This window comes from Schistosoma mansoni, chromosome 3 (genome assembly GCF_000237925.1).
Source record: "Schistosoma mansoni strain Puerto Rico chromosome 3, complete genome".
NCBI classification, from domain to species: domain Eukaryota; kingdom Metazoa; phylum Platyhelminthes; class Trematoda; order Strigeidida; family Schistosomatidae; genus Schistosoma; species Schistosoma mansoni.
Window position 1 is genome coordinate 3,945,147 of NC_031497.1, and position 16,676 is coordinate 3,961,822.

At 31.7% G+C, this 16,676-nt stretch overlaps 1 non-coding gene across 1 annotated transcript; it reads right to left on the reverse strand.

Annotated features, from left to right (window-relative positions):
- Window positions 1-12,537: 12,537 nt before the first annotated feature.
- Window positions 12,538-12,608, reverse strand: Smp_tRNA_01288_Pseudo_TTG.1.1. Its single transcript has one exon. It is a non-coding gene (tRNA).
- Between the last annotated feature and the right edge of the window lie 4,068 nt (window positions 12,609-16,676).

The window sequence follows — 16,676 nt, forward strand, 5'->3', positions numbered from 1 at the left end:
TCTTAAATAATTATCTCTTAAATGAATCAAGAATAACTTCATTATAGCATAGTTCTGATATAATCATTTTGAAAAAACATTCAAATGATCGGTATACCAAAAGTGGATGATGTGTTTCAATTATTTCCTAATTTATTCATTTACTTAAATAGTAATTTCGATTGCATTAAACTCAGTTTGTTACAACTTCACAAAAACGTCTAGCGTCCTTTTAGATAATATTGACAATCAAACAGTGAGCTTATAAGTTCCGAATTATGCGTTAATGTATTTTGGTCGTCAAAAGAGCTGGTTATCATAGGTTGTTGTTCTGATAAATAAGTCAAGTAAATAAATAAATATATATATATGGTCAACAAATTATTGTTGACATACCCTCTAGTACGTATATATATATACGTATAACACTATGAATACAAGATAATTTATTATTGAACTACCTGAAAAACAAACAAATGAAAATAAGCAGAAAGTTGTTTACAATTGACTTATTTTTAGAAAAAAGGTAAAAGATTATAGAAATGTAATAAAAGTGGAAAAAATTATTGACACAGATAAGTTCTACAATATGAGAACATTATTCATGCATCTCTCTCTCTCTAGGTATATATCGTGTTTTGTACAAGTAAATAAAGAGAAAAACATTGTGAAACAAGAAATAGAATGGCAACTATTTATTTCCTAAAAAAGGAATACTTTAAGTATACTTCTCGTGGAACAATTACCCTTTTAATGATTATGATATTGTTTACTTACTTTCTATTGTTACTGTCATTCAAAAATAAAACAAAACAGAATACATATAATCAAAATACAAACAAACAGAGAAAAAAAAGGAAGAAAGAGAAATACAAATATTTACTAATATAAATTTGTTTGTGAAGACTCATTGATCTATTTACAAATTGAAATCGTTTAAATGGTGTTTTTTCTTTGTAACGGAAATAAATTCTACAAATGAATAACAATTTACTAAAACGGAATAAATTGGATTCTTTCTCTGCAATATTAAGTTCATGAATTAATTTTGATAAACAGGTTTATTCTAGTGAAATTAGTCTAATCGTTTATACTTATTTACTTATTTACGCCTGTTATACCCAATGAAGCATAGGTCACCGACCAGCATTTTCCAACTCACTCTGTCCTGGGCCTTCCTTTCTAGTTCTATCCAACTTTTGTTCATTCTTCTCATGTCTGTTTCCATTTCTCGGTGTAATGTGTTCTTTGGTCTTCCTCTTCTCCTTTGAACTTCAAGATTCCATGTGAGGGCTGGTCTTGTTGGGTGTTTTCTTCAATTTGTGCCCTATCCACTTCCAATGCTTCTTCCTGATTTCTTCCTCCGTTGAAATCTGGTTTGCTCTTCCTACAGTAAGTTGTTGCTGATAGTGTTTGGTCAACGGATCCTAGCTATTTTGCGTAAACAACTGTTAGTAAACACTTGTATCTTCTGGATGATGGTGTTCATAGTTCTCCAGGTTTCCGCCCCATACAGTAGAACTGTCTTCACATTTGTATTGAAAATTCTGACTTTAGTGTTGGTTGACAGCTGTTTTGAGTTCCAGATATTCTTCAACTGTAGATATGCTATTTATTCACATGATTAGTTTTATTTAAACTAAGATGGTATATTAACAAAATATATATGATATTTGTACTATGGATTTTTTCATGGTATAAATGATAATACACTGATCCCTGTACTTATGGAAATGACAAATCTTTCATTCTCACTGATACGATATTAATGAAAATAAAAAGGGGGTATATTTGATAATAAAATGTTAATGTTTGTTGTTTTTTAGCTGAAATGTAACAAACTATTTATGAGGCAGTTACACAATGAAGATAATGTTAAATGGTCGCTCATTATCATGGATTGGTTGAAGTTAAACAATAACACCGTTAGATTCCGGTCAGCTCAGTGGTCTAGAGGTTGTGTTCGTGCGTAAGACCTCAGGTCCTAGGTTGGAATTCAGTGTACGGGATCTTAGATGCAGACAGCTGAGGAGTCCAATACTGGGACGAAACGGCCGTCCAGTTCTTAAAGGTCTTCAGTGTTAGTCTGACATTGATCAGTTTATGAAATCAATCTAAACTTAACAATCTCCACAACCCTATGCTAATAAATTATTTAAGTTAATCTGAGATGATTACAAAAATTATCCTAAAATGGCAGTTGTGTAAATATTTTATCGAAAAAGTTTTTACTACGATAGCAAGACATTTTATCACGAGAATAATCATCAAATTATTCATCAAAATAAATGAAAATCAACTGAACTAGAAATATTAATTTCAAGTGAATAGGATCATAATCAAATGACCTGTACCAATCACTGGATTAATTGTATAACATATATATATAATTGATAAAGATATCCTTACTTCTATCAATCCTATGGAATGTAGAATGTCTTAAATATTGTATTCGATTCCTAAAGAAATCAAATATTTGAAATGTTACGGTCTCAGATTATATATGACGCACATAATTTCATAGTTTTGCCCCAAAAAGCTGATATAGATTAAGTAAAGATAAATGTTTGAAAATGTGAGTCATTTGAAGCTAGACCACCAGGGAAAACCTGGAAGCACTGGACGACCGTTCCGTCCTATTGTGGGACTCCTCAGTAGTGCGCATCCACGACCTCTCTTCACGAGATTCAAACCCAGGACTTACCAGTCTCGCGCCAGAGCACTATGAAAATACTTAAAACTCCACAAAAACCACTACTGATAAAGATAAATGGGTTAAGTAGGTTGTAGAGCACTTCCCTATATTTAATTTCACTAGTTAGACCGGATTCATCATAATCGTGGTGAGTACACGAAAAGTTGAAATTAGTAATATGTTAATTATTCAGACAAAAAAATGTGAAAGAATATTGAGATTTCTTGATTTTATATTATCTAAACTCTTCAATATTGTATCAAGCTATAATTTTGTGATCAATAAAAGTCATGATTTCGATTGATTCACAAGGTAAGAGAACTTCATAATTGGTTGATAAGATTAATCCAAAATCTGAAATACACTTCAGTATTATTAATTACATTCATAACTGAAACAGGAAATGAGTTGAAATGTATGAGATATTATATTAAAACCCTTTGGAAAAACTTAACGACAGTGAATTTTAATTAATCATTGTCTTTAGATTAATATACCAGCAATATTCCAGGTAAGTATTTGACTGAGGGGTAAACTGGATTGTAATTTGTTAAGAAGGAGCTGAACACAATTCGTAAAATGCTAAAAGCCATGGACTATACATAGCTCCCCTCGTAATTAAACAGTAACTAAATAGTAAGGTCTGATGTATAGCTAAAAGTGGTTGTAACCCATGTGTCAAGTATTCTTATTAGCTTACTGAACAGAACGAAAATGGCGTTTTGACAAGTATTTCATACGTTTAAGTCTTACGGTCACTCCATGCATTTGTAAAGAAGAGAAAAATACAGGAATTATAGTATCGGTGAAGTAACGATTGGTTCAAATTTATGATTTTATAATTTACATGTCTAGAATTAAATGTAATCAAATGTTCTTAAATGTGTATTCCCTGTATTTTTTACTATGTACGTAAATTATTTATTTATTTGAACACATAAATATTAATACAAGGAGGTCAACAGATATTCATCCGCCACACAAAAAATTGTCATTTTATTTGATTTTGTGGAGGCTATGATACTGCCCGGTTGCCCAGACCGAAACAGATGGTTCTCTTAGGGGGCCACACCCTGAGCCTTTGACCTAATGGTCTGATCCACAAGGCAGTGGAATAATGTAAGGAGATGCAGTCCCATGATAGTCGGTGACGAACGATTGGTTCATACGCCATTTGTGCCTTCAGGATACTGGAGCCTATATGCACCATTGGTTTGATATCATGGTTTTCCAGCTCCCCCACCAACCCCGTTATAGCACCGGACATTCACTTTTCGTCCTCTCAATTTCGTAAACAACACCTCTGGAGCGATAAGGCAGTGAGTAGGACTTCCCTGGCAGAGGCTTTATACGCGTTGCCATGTGGGAGCATTTCGAGAGGGAGAGCGGACTATCCCACTGTCGGCCGTACCAGGGCATTCAAGGGCTTTTTTAGAAAAAAATTATGGTATTTGTGTATGATTTACAACATTTCGAACATCGCCTTATTTGTATGGTTTATGATGTCGGATTAATTTGACAAACGTAAGAAGTTAAGGTTATCATTTTATAGTAAACTCGTTATTTTTTATCTCATCATGCTAAAATAGCATGGTGGCTTAGGGCAGATTCCACTTCAATCCTTTTTTTGTTTCTAAGTATAAATGAATAATTGATGATTTGTAAAGAAACCTTTTTTTTATACAGAATATTTTGTTTTAAATTAATGCAAATCGGCTAAAACTGTGAAAAAAGATATTCAATTCCATTGAATATTAACAAAAGATTTCCATCACAACTCTTTGAAATGAAAAGAAATGAAGGTATTTTCCTCGCTGAATTCAAGGCGTCAATTCCTAACCTTAAAAGATTAGTCTCATATAAAAAGAACAATAATGATAACAAAATCACTTTGAACAATATAAAGTATTAGTTCAAAAATTTGAAAGGATAAAACTGTGTTTAAACAATAACATAATGATAGTATTAGATGTTTTAAATTTATGTTAACTTATACAATATTCAATATTCAAACGTTTATATATTAGACGAAAATGTAGAAAGGCCTACTCTAATACAAAATCATCATTTATTATTATTATTATGATAGTGATTATAAAGACAATATTTATTAGTTATTATGGAAACAAAAAAAATAAAAAAATAAAAAAAAGGAGACATTTAACATTACCTAGATACAAATAAACATCACTATAGGAATTAATAAAGATTTTTCTTGTTTTACTTAACATTAGAATCTTTTCTCTTAAGTACAAGAAGATTTCATTAATGATACTTTTAAAATTTATTATATAAATGGTCAATATGATTAATGATTTCTTAATATTAAAGGAATATTTTTTTAGTTGATTGTAAAAGTGGAATAAATTTTAAAAAAAAATTCCAATCTTATTGAAATAAGTTAAAACGAAAAAGGAAAAAGGGGGAGGCATAGAATATTACCTTATTGATTTATTAACTATTGAAAAAAAAAGTTTCGATTGAAGATTTTTTTTTGTATTTTTTGGTATATAAAAAATAATGCGAAACAAAACTGATAGTTTACATTTACTTAGTATTGTTTGTTTGAATCTTCTCATAGGACGAAATACGCGTTCTGGATTCCACTGCTAGCCACTATTCATCTTTGATTATAATACTTGTGAATTAAGGTAATATCGAGGCAATACGCACGGTATGCAGATATGCCAATAAGAGATTGACCAGTTGCAGTCATAAACATCAATGGGAAGATTCAAACAAACAACAAAAAATGAATTTAAACTTCACCCCATTGCACAAGCAGGTGGCTATCAGGATTAAATAGCTGAGTGGATAATGCGATGGAGTTTGAAGCGAAACGTACTGGGTTCGGGTCCCAGAGTGAACATCAACTCTGAGATGCAGGCACATCCAGCTGACGAGTCCCAAATGGGACGAAACGCGCGTCCTGGATTCCACTGCTAGCCACTATCCATCTTTCCTTCTAAAACTGATATTTGGTTATTATTATTATTATTATGGATGAACAGCAAAATCTGGTTACTGATTTTGTGAGTTGTTTCTTTTTTTTGTTATTAAATATTATTAGTTTAGTAGAATTAATCAAGGAATTTGTTCTCTTGATTTTTAAGTGATTAGTATGGAAATTTTCGAATATACATTTTATTTTCAATGTGTATATACCAGTTAGTTTTGGATTGTTTTATGTTGAATATGAAATTAATATAGAATATCGAAATATTAGTTAGCAGAAAACTAAGATTATGTAGTCACCTGATTTGTTCAACAAGTAACTAAATGGGTCTTATGGAGTTTTGTTTTCAGTAGTATGAATCTCATCCTATGAAGTTAAGTGCTTTCGAATAATGTATAATGTCATTGTGAAAATCCATATAATTACAAATTTAGATATCTGTACGAACAATCAATATTGTAACACATCTTAAAGTCTAAGTGAAAAATCCAAGGGTTATTAAAAATAAAATTATTATATAACAAGTGTATTAAAACTACACAGTACCTTTAAGTAAACAGATTAACTAAAGACTCTGTCAGTTTTTGAATAAAAGTAATTTTTATTGGAATCGTTATGCAGTAAATAAGGTTTATTATATCTTATTAGGCGTACGTTAAAACATTTAACTCAGTTCATGTCCATTGCTTCTAAATCTTGTGTTCTATATATTTTCTAAGTATGTTCATTTGATTACTAACTATATGGTACTAGAATTTTTATCAGGTGCTCTGTAATCGTTTACCTGGATACTAATTAAATAAAACTATGAACGTGGTAGGTGACTGATATGAAAGTGATTAGTATAAATTTGAATGTAATAATCATACTGAGTACTAAAAAATCTGTTTGTTTTGATTGGCGAAGGGTTAGGCACTACAACAATGAAAATAGGCAGTTATTACAGAACTATCTGCTGTTTAAATATAAAGGAAAGTGACAAATAGGTGTTATTTATAACTTTCTAAAACCCAATACCAATATAAGTTAATTGAATTCAGTGAATAAATCTGAAGATCGTAAAGACTTTGGTTTGTGTTATTCACTCTCTCGCTATATCTGGACTTTATCAAAAGCTATCTATGGAAATAACATAGAAAGCACTAAGCGATTTCAAGTTCTTTACATAATCGTAAATTTACTTATAAATCTATCGATATACACTTACACCTGTTACTCCTCGTGGAGGAACATAAGTCGTCCATCAACATTCGCCATCCAAATCTGTCTTGGGCAACACTTTCCAGTTCTTTCCAGTTGCTATTCATCCTTTTCGTGTCTGCTTTCAATCCTTAATGCATTATGTTCTTCGGCTCTCCTCTTTTCCGTTTCCTTTCACGATTACAAATTAGCGCTTGCCTCGTGAAGTAGTTTGATAATTTCCGTAATGTATATCCTATCCATTTCCAACATCTTTTCCTAATTTCCTCCTCAACTGAAAGCTGGTTTGTTCTCTCCTACAGTAGGTTGTTGCTGATGGAATCCGTTCAACGGACATTCAGTATCTTGCGCAAACAATTATTCATGAGTACTTGTACCTTTTTGATGATGGTTGTGGCAGCTCTTCAAGTTTCAGTAGGACTCTCTTGACGTTCGTATTGAAGATTCTGACTTTGATGGTGGGTGACAATTGTCTTGAGTTCTATATGTTATTCAACTGTAAAAATGTTGTCTTTGGTTTGCCGACCCTCGCTTTTACATCTGCAAAAGATCCTTCTTGCTCATCGATGATGCTACACAGATGAGTGAGACTTCCCACCTCTTCCAGAACTTCACCAACAAGTATGACGGCGTTGATTTTCACCGTGTTGTGTTTCAGGGTCTTGCGTTTTTTGTACATGTTGAGGCAAACTGCTTAAGAGGATGCCTATAATTTCACTATTAAATCTCTGCAATTCATTTAGAACATGATCGAGAATAGTTTCAATCGATAAACAATATCTTTGTATGAGTTTTTAGTATACATAAATAGTGAGCTAAATAAGCAAAGATGAATGGTGGCTATCAGTGGAATCCTTGCCGCGCATTTCGTCCTATTTGAAACTCATCAGCTGGATGTTCCTGGATTCCAGAGATGATGTTCTCTTCGGGACTATGACTGCTTTGAAGACCATGTAACACAAAAGACGTTATTACAGACACCTACTAATAAAAGTATGTACAAGGGAAAAGTTGCGACCATCACCGCATAGGCCAGTGCATGGCATGCAATCAAGTGATGAGCGTTTGTTGTCCTTGAACTTAACAAGTGAACTGTTCGACATTCAGTGACCCGATTGCTGAATGATTTAACTAGGGCTAGCTAACATTTAACTGGCTTTACTTAATAACATACCATCAAGAAATAACAGCTTTCCTGCTTTGTTTAACACATCCTAAACAGATTATATTTTTTAAAATAATTAAATATGCATACTTTTTTTACTCTAAAGGTATAAATGAATATAAATGTCTATAAACAGACTGGTTATCTTATGATATTTGTGGTGAATTGTAGTTTTTTTTCAAATAGTAACTTACTTATAAATGATTCCGAAGGCTTTTGTCATTCATTTAACCTAAATGTAACAGGAACTTTACCACTAAATCAGTGATGTTTGTATTCTGTATGTAAGTGTATTATTGTATATACGTAAAATATATATATGGTCTACTTTATATTATGCAGCATAATAAATGTACTGCATATTTCGTCAATAAACCAGCAACTGTTTCATTCATCCAGTTAATATCATACTTAAAACAGTTGTTTTTATATTCGCCTTGAAATATTAATATAACTAGAAAAGTTGTATTCAATACTAATCATAATATCCTTATCTGAAAGAAAAAAACGATTAACTGTACTGGCAAAATGAAGATGATTTATTTCCTTTATTGGAAGGTGTATATTTAAACTCATTGGAATAATGCAGGGTAGATAATATCCAAAGCAAAATAAAGATTATACAATAATGATTGATACTTTATGTATATGAACAAACCTCCTATTACATATGTTACATTTCATTATTATTGTAAGCCGTTATTGACTATTTGCTACTATGAGTTGAAGATATATGTGATTTAATAACTTATGTACGTTTAGTTGAGTATGTTGATTTGTAGAATCGAATAAAGTAGAAAATTAAAAATCAGTGGTTATCAGGACTCAGTAGCTGAGTGGATAACGCGATAGAGTTTGAAGCGAAAGGCATGAGTTCGAATCCTAGAGAGAAAATCAACTTTGAGATGCAGGTACATCCAGCTGACAAGTCCCGAATAGGACGAGACGCGCATCCTGGATTCCACTGCTAACCACCATCCATCTTTGCTAAAAAAAATTGCCGGTCAATAAACAAAAACCAGGCAAGATGAATCATGTTTCGTCTTACAGTTTAACAAATATTTTGTAACTGTTATTGGTTTGATTCATTTTTGTATCGGTTGTTTGAATCTTCTCATTGTTGTTTAGGACTGCAATTGATCAGTCTCTTATTAGCATGTGCGCATCGTGTGGGGATTGTCTCGATATTAACACAAGTCACAAGTATTATAAGAAAAAATGAACAGTGGCTATCAATGGGGATATTCGAATAACCAATAAAAAGATGTATTAAATTTCGCCCCATTTCACAATCTGGTGATTATCTGAACTCAGTAACTAAATGTTTAACTCAATAGCGTTTGAAACAGACGGTAATAGGTTCGAGTCTCAGAGTGAAGATCAACTCTGGAATGCAGGTACATCCAGCTGACGAGTCCCAAACAGAATGGAACACGTGTCCTGAATTTCATTCCTAACCACAATCCATCTCTGTTTATAATGTTGTTGGTTTGTCTGTGATTATTCTATGCCATCAATCTGACACATACTAATGCCGTGACTGACACATAGATTTTACAAAATTTTCTCTCCAGGTCATTCTACTCTCTTTTGCTTCAATCTTCACATCATGTGTGTGGATTAAGTTGGCTAGGATAACTGACCACAAAAGTGTTATTCAATGGGAAACAATACTAATAAGTCCTTGGAAACGCATTTGAACTTACACACGAAATTACTTTGTGTGTGAAAATTCCTAAACAATGAATTCGAATACTGAGTGGAAATTAAACAGTTTATCAATAAAATGTTTTTCCTTATTTGAAAAACTAAATATCATACTTAACTCATAAAGACATTATTAAACATGATAACCTTTAATTATCTGTAAGTGACACTCCTAATGATTCATAGGAGTAAAAAGAAATATCATCGGTAGACTAGAATTTATGGACGACCTTTTAGTGACGCTAACGTGACTTTGAGAATGTCCACCTAATTACTAGGGCTAAATTATGGTTATAAAACAGTGTGAAGAGTAAGGATTATGATTTGCAGTTGATGGTTAAGGTTAGGAATTGGACTTAGAGTTTTCATCACGAACTGACATCAGCTAAACCGTCAAGACGTTATTAAGATAATGAAGTGAGTGAATTTTGCGCCGAAATCTGAAACCTGTTATCTTATACCTGATTGGTTCGTCCATGAATTAAAGATTCAAGATTTTAATGTAGTCAAATCTTATAAATTGACTAATATAACTTTTGTTACCTTGATTTCCAGTCAAAATATACCTAACGTTGGTTGTAGATTTTCTTTAAAATTATGATTTTTAAAGTAAACATTTGGATTTGGTTGTGTTTAGTTCTCTTCAACTAGACAGTTTAATTACAAAGCTTCTATTGTCATTCATGTGAAATCATTATCAAATAAATTTTACTATTACTCTTTAGATTTAGCATAAAGGGAATTTTGCTAAGTTACAACTTTCATTTACTATACTGGTTAGCGTTCACGTTTTTTTAGCGAGTTAGTTTTCTACGGGATGGGGTCGCTAACCCCGTGTCCAATCCTCATCTTTTACCCGGGCTTGGGAACCGGCAGTAACTCTAGAAGAGCTACAGGCGAGGTTTTCATTTACTATGGCAAATGCAATTTATTTGTAATTTAGTTAAACTTCGAAAATAATTTTGATACTCCTCACAACAACTTGTGAATTAACGAAAAATTATATAACACTATAGATTGCTTATCAACCATGTATCTTAACTGTAGACAATGTTTCAATATTTTGCTATAAAATAAACTGTAAGTAATCATTTTTAGTATGATTCAGTCAATAGTACCTGTATAGAATTCATCGAAATCATATGAAGTGATTTTGTTAGGAAATAGTAGATCAAGAGAAGAGGATTGGTATTGTATTAGTCTTAACATGAACGGATGTAAAAATTTTGAAGGCAGCATAAGAAGTTACGGATAAGTTTATAGCAAAGGCATATTATATATATATATATATATTCTTTCCAATATAAAATCTAATGCCTGAACTGCAAATCAATGCTCAGGTCATACATTGACCGTAGTTAAAGGAATTTTAGCTTGTGTACTCGTCAATACGTATCAGCGTGGTTAGGGAAATAGATTACCAAATTAACAAATGGAATCATTCTTTAGTATTTACTAGACTGTGGACATAATATCAAGATAGACGAGAATTTTTTCAGTAACACAGTAAATTCAGCGTAATTGATGAAATAACTCGAGATTACGTCTTGAATATATAGCTGAAGTCATTTGGATTAACTCAAATAAATTGTTCTTACATGTTCAGTAGTGATTTATTCAACCCTGTTGTTCTTCCTTGTTTCTAGTATGGATATTCCATTCCTTATGAACCTTCTTTCATGAATACATCTTATGGAATTCTAACCCCCGCTCATGCGTTTAGACCTTGAATATGCTCCTTAATATAACATAATCTTAACTACATACTCATATTTCTTAGTTTACATGATATTTCATGATTTTCATAGGTTGTCGAATTTCATTAAAATAATGAACTAACTAATGTTTGACTACCACTAATAATTTGAAAGCACTGGACGGCCGTTTCGTCCCAGTACGGGGCTCTTCATCAGTAACGGTCACTACGGTTACGTATTATTTCTATCAGATATGTGTAGAATAGAACTCATAGTCAAAGAGTATAAATATTTTTCTTATCCCATACTGACTTCCAAACTTCAATGATGACTCGTCTTATAAGCGCTTAAAATGTAGTGGACATGGAATTCATCATTTTTAATCATCAAAACCCACTAATTGATTCATAACTTATGTATCTTTGTCCAAATACACTGCATTATATGACATTCATGGATTCCTAAGTAAAAAGTTGTAAGTCATTGAAAATAGTTATTTGACCAATCGTTTATTGTTTTAGGAAAGCATCACGTATCGAAGATGTAATTTCATTATCTGAAGTGAATAAACAAAACAATCTCCCTGAAAGTAAATTGGTCTCGCCTCACTACCAGAGCCTTTTATTATTTCAACGTAATAATAAATTCTAAATCAAAGAAGTATGCACATGCTCTATAAATTAATGAAAGGATCTAGTTTATTGAAATTGTTGTCAACTGAAAATTACGCAGGTTGGTCGTTTTGTTTAGAAGACATGAAGAGTAGTAATATCAATGAGTAATCAAATGTGTAACCTAGTGGGTTTTAAAAATATGATACAATCAGTTTAAATATTAAGTTCTATGTAAACTCAGTTATTAGCTTAAATACATTTACCATCCCTGTTCCAAATAAACGTTAAACTCCAGTCACCATATGTCATTTGATTATTTGTCATTAGCTGATAACTTTATTGTGATTAAATATTTGAAATTGACAAGCTATTCAGAAATCCAGTTACTGATTAAACCCATTATTTTGAGAGGCAATTAAGGTAATTGTAAGCAAAGATGGATAGTGGCTAGCAGTGGAATCCAGGACGCACGTTTCGTCCTATTCGGGACTCGTCAGTTGGATGTACCTGCATTTCAGAGTTGATGCTCACTCTGGGACTCGAACCCAGTACCTTCCGCTTCAAGCGCCATCGCGTTGTCCACTCAGCCATTGAGTCCTGATGTATCCATCTTTGCTTACAATGCTTGTAAATTTAGGCTATATCGAGGCAATACGCACAGTATGCAAATATCCTAATTAGAGACTGACCAGTCGCAGTCCTAAACATCAATGGGAATATTCAAACAAACAATACGAAGTGAATTAAGGTAATTGTTTAAAATCTATTTCGAAAGAACACACCATACACCCGTTATAATTTTCCGTATTATTGAAGAAAGGTAAAAATGTTATCATAAGAATGATATATGATATCAAAATTGAGGAAAGTACAGAAAATACATCAGAAATTATGTTCAATTACTGATTATCATGTTCTAACTTTCATATGACAACAAGTTATTGTTTAAAATAAACTGAGATATACACTAATTATTTCACAGTAGTTTGTTCTGTGTGATCCATTATGAATCAAAATTTCTATCTCATCTAACGTTTTATTGAATACAGTAGCCTTAATCTTGTACCTTTATGTAAAATTACACTGTTTCAGCTCGAGTAGTTATAATTGTTATACTTGGGAGAATAGAATTATGTTAAAAGATTAAGATAATCATAACAGTTTTTAATCTGTATTTGTGTTAAATATTCATGATAGTCATCTATCACTATTATATATATTAACACACTGGCACGCACATGCAAAAGAGTGCTGGTGTTTTTCACTATAATTCGAATCCAGTGCGTAATCCATAGAGTAAATAGATCTCAAATAAGATGAAATGCATATACTGATCTCTATTGTTGGCCACGATCTAAACATACTGAAGCTTGTAACAAAATGTTTACATCATGGATATCTGCTCAGGATACACATATTGCAACACAATTCAATCCTGTTTATCAGCAAAAGATAAATTCAAATCCGCGTTAATAATAAAATTTTGATAATTTTATAAATATTTCATGGAATAATATCTAAAATAATAATATACATTATCTGACATATACCAAATAGAATTCACTCTGTAAGAAAAGTAAACAATATGTAGCCAAATCATTCTATAATGGATTCATTTAATTCCCATGGTCAGTTCATGTCCTATCATAAATCTATAAAGTTACACGTATCTTTCATATGAACAAGTGTCTACTTGACTGCTTTCAATGTCAGAAATCAACCAATAGTTTCTTAAAGTTCATTTATGGTGGTTTCCTTACGCACATGTTTTACGCACAGGTAACCATTGACTTCAAACGTTTATAATATCAATAAGAGACTCATGAGTTTTGTACCCTAAAATCTTTCAAAATAGTTGTCGCAAGTTGCTCGTGTTAGTCATTCAAAATTATTAGATAAAAATTTTGAATAAATTTGTTACGTAATTGCTGAATTTTCAGGCATTATCACTCTTTAAAATTATGTTAAAGAACCCACTATAAGTAGTCAGGCTATCTCTAGGCAATACTATTGTTGAAATTATTACCATGAGGTTATTTCAGCAACAGTAACTTAACGCCTTAAACCACAACACTGAATTCATGGTTAGAAGTTTAAACTTTAAAAAACTCTATCCTGATGACAATTAACAATTAAACCTGAAACGTGGACCCTTTAAAATTTCTTTTCTATCACTTGTAAACATTTTACTAGAAATACCTATTACTGTAATACCATATCATTTGGTCACTAAAATATGTTCTACAAACTCTAGAAAATCTATTCATGATTTTCATAGTTGAAATCATGAGTCAATTGAAGCTAGATCACCAAGGAACACCTGGAAGCACTGCTTGACGGCCGTTCGGTTCTATTGTGGGACTCCTCGGCAGTGCACACACACGCTCTCGCCTCACAAGATTCCAACCCAGGACCTACCGGTCTCGCACCAGAGCACTTAACCGATAGACCGCTGGGCCAGCATCTGATGGTGTCATTGTCTAACTTCAAACAGTCCACGAGGTTGAGCAAACATTCATTAATTGTCTTCAGTGAGTTCCTATCTCAGAACAGACGTGGTTGAACTCCACTGGTCACTGCTACTCACTAGAACTCCAGGAAATATCTCTTGAAGTCAGTCACTAGTGAGCATATGATTATAATCAGAAGGGGTTTTGTGGAGATTTCAGTATTTTCATACTTGAAATCATGAGTTAATTCATGGTTATTTAACTATCTTTACCAATCAATAATTATAAAACATGATTGATTGTTTTACAGTTTATCTTTAAAAAATTTCAAATGAATGATTTCTTGTTGCCATCTGTTAATAACGAAGCAATAATGACATTTATTTCTTAAAGGCAAATAAATGACAATAATCATAATAATAATAATAAACTTATACAAACAACAATATTTTTCAATCAACTTATTTGTCAAGACTTTCTTAATCAAAATTAATCCCACAATGTCTATTCATCTGTGTAACAGAAACAAAATACTAATAGTATAATGAACGAGAACACAAGTGTGGACAACCGAATGTATTCAAATACACAATTACAGAATCTCTTAGTCAAATCTGACAATCATACAGTAAATTATCCATTAGCGAAAATGTCAATCAATCATCTCAAACTTTATTGTTCCTTCATTTCCACACATGCAATTCTTTGTTTTCGTTCTCTTTTCTTCGATCTTCTTAACCTTGTGCCTCCAGGCATTATACTCTCCATTGATGACACATACTACTTATATCTGTCAACATCAATAGCATATATTACAATAGTTGAAAAGATAATTTGGCACCTTTCTGAAATCAAATATATTTGAATTTATTGCGCATTACCACTTTTTATTATTTCATTTAAAGAAGTGAATAAATCGGCATTAACATTGTGATATTTTGTACGCAAATATCTAATAATTACAGATGATTTTCATGATGAACTGATATTGGTTGGATTACCACTGAAAATTTAAATTACAGTGGACAGTTGTTGTGCCTTACTTTCAAATTCCTCAGTATATATATATATGTATATATATATATATATATATATCAGTTTCGCTAGTTCATTTAATTGAAATGGTAAAGTAATCTGAATAGTAAGAAGTAGTTGATTCTAACAATTTGTCATAGTGAATTTCCTGAATTGGGGTCTAAAAACCTTTTCTTTTCTCCTACTTTTTGATGTTCAAAAATTAATAAATATCCTATCTCTTAAAAAGTGTTTTATTAAAATATACATTTCGCATTTATATTTATTTACATGTTAACTTCATAGTTGTTGTTGTTTTTTTAATTTCTGAAGATGAAAAGGTTGAATGTCAATGGAAATGAATCTACAAGTCATATGTCAATTAAACATTGAAACTCTTTAAAAAAACATTCGTAGATGTATTCAAAAAATAGGCAGCTGTTGTTTAAAACAATAGTTGACAGATAAGGTGTGATTATTCTTAAATTCGGGTTATATTTGATTAGTTACTGTCATGTAGTTTTGTTTATATATGATAAGATGATATGATATAACTTAAAGATTAGGAAGGACAATGAACTAACTACAGTTTGTAAGTCAATTGCCTAAAAAATCCATGTTCACGATGGAAAAACATTTTTTTCAAGTTTCATTGAGGATTTTACTTAGCTAGGTTGATAAAAAATTGCATCATTTAAATGGAATGGATATAGCAATAGTTTATAAAGCATTATATGTGGTGTTATTGACAAAAGCTGATAACTGATATGTTTCGGTGAGCTTTTTAGAACAATACTATACCTCACTCAGCATATACATCTTTATTAACTTGGCTATGATTAAAGCTGTTCATAATTGCGTTATGACTACTTGGTTTCTTAGACCGGAGTGTATCAAACAACATTTCAACTTTGTCATTATTAGTTATTTGATAATGATAGGTGGACTATAAAATCCCAAATATAAAAAAGGAAAATATTTCCATAAGTAAATAACTATCTCACATGGAACACGGTTAAACTCCACTGAACACAACTTCTCAATACAGGTATCATATCTGGAAGCTAATTATTACTGAGCATATGATTATAATCAATAAAGAGTTTTGTGAAGATGATAGGATTTTCATAGTTCAAATCACTAAGTGATTATTTTTTTCATCTGTTTCCATCCTGTTCCAGTCAGGAACGTTAATTTTA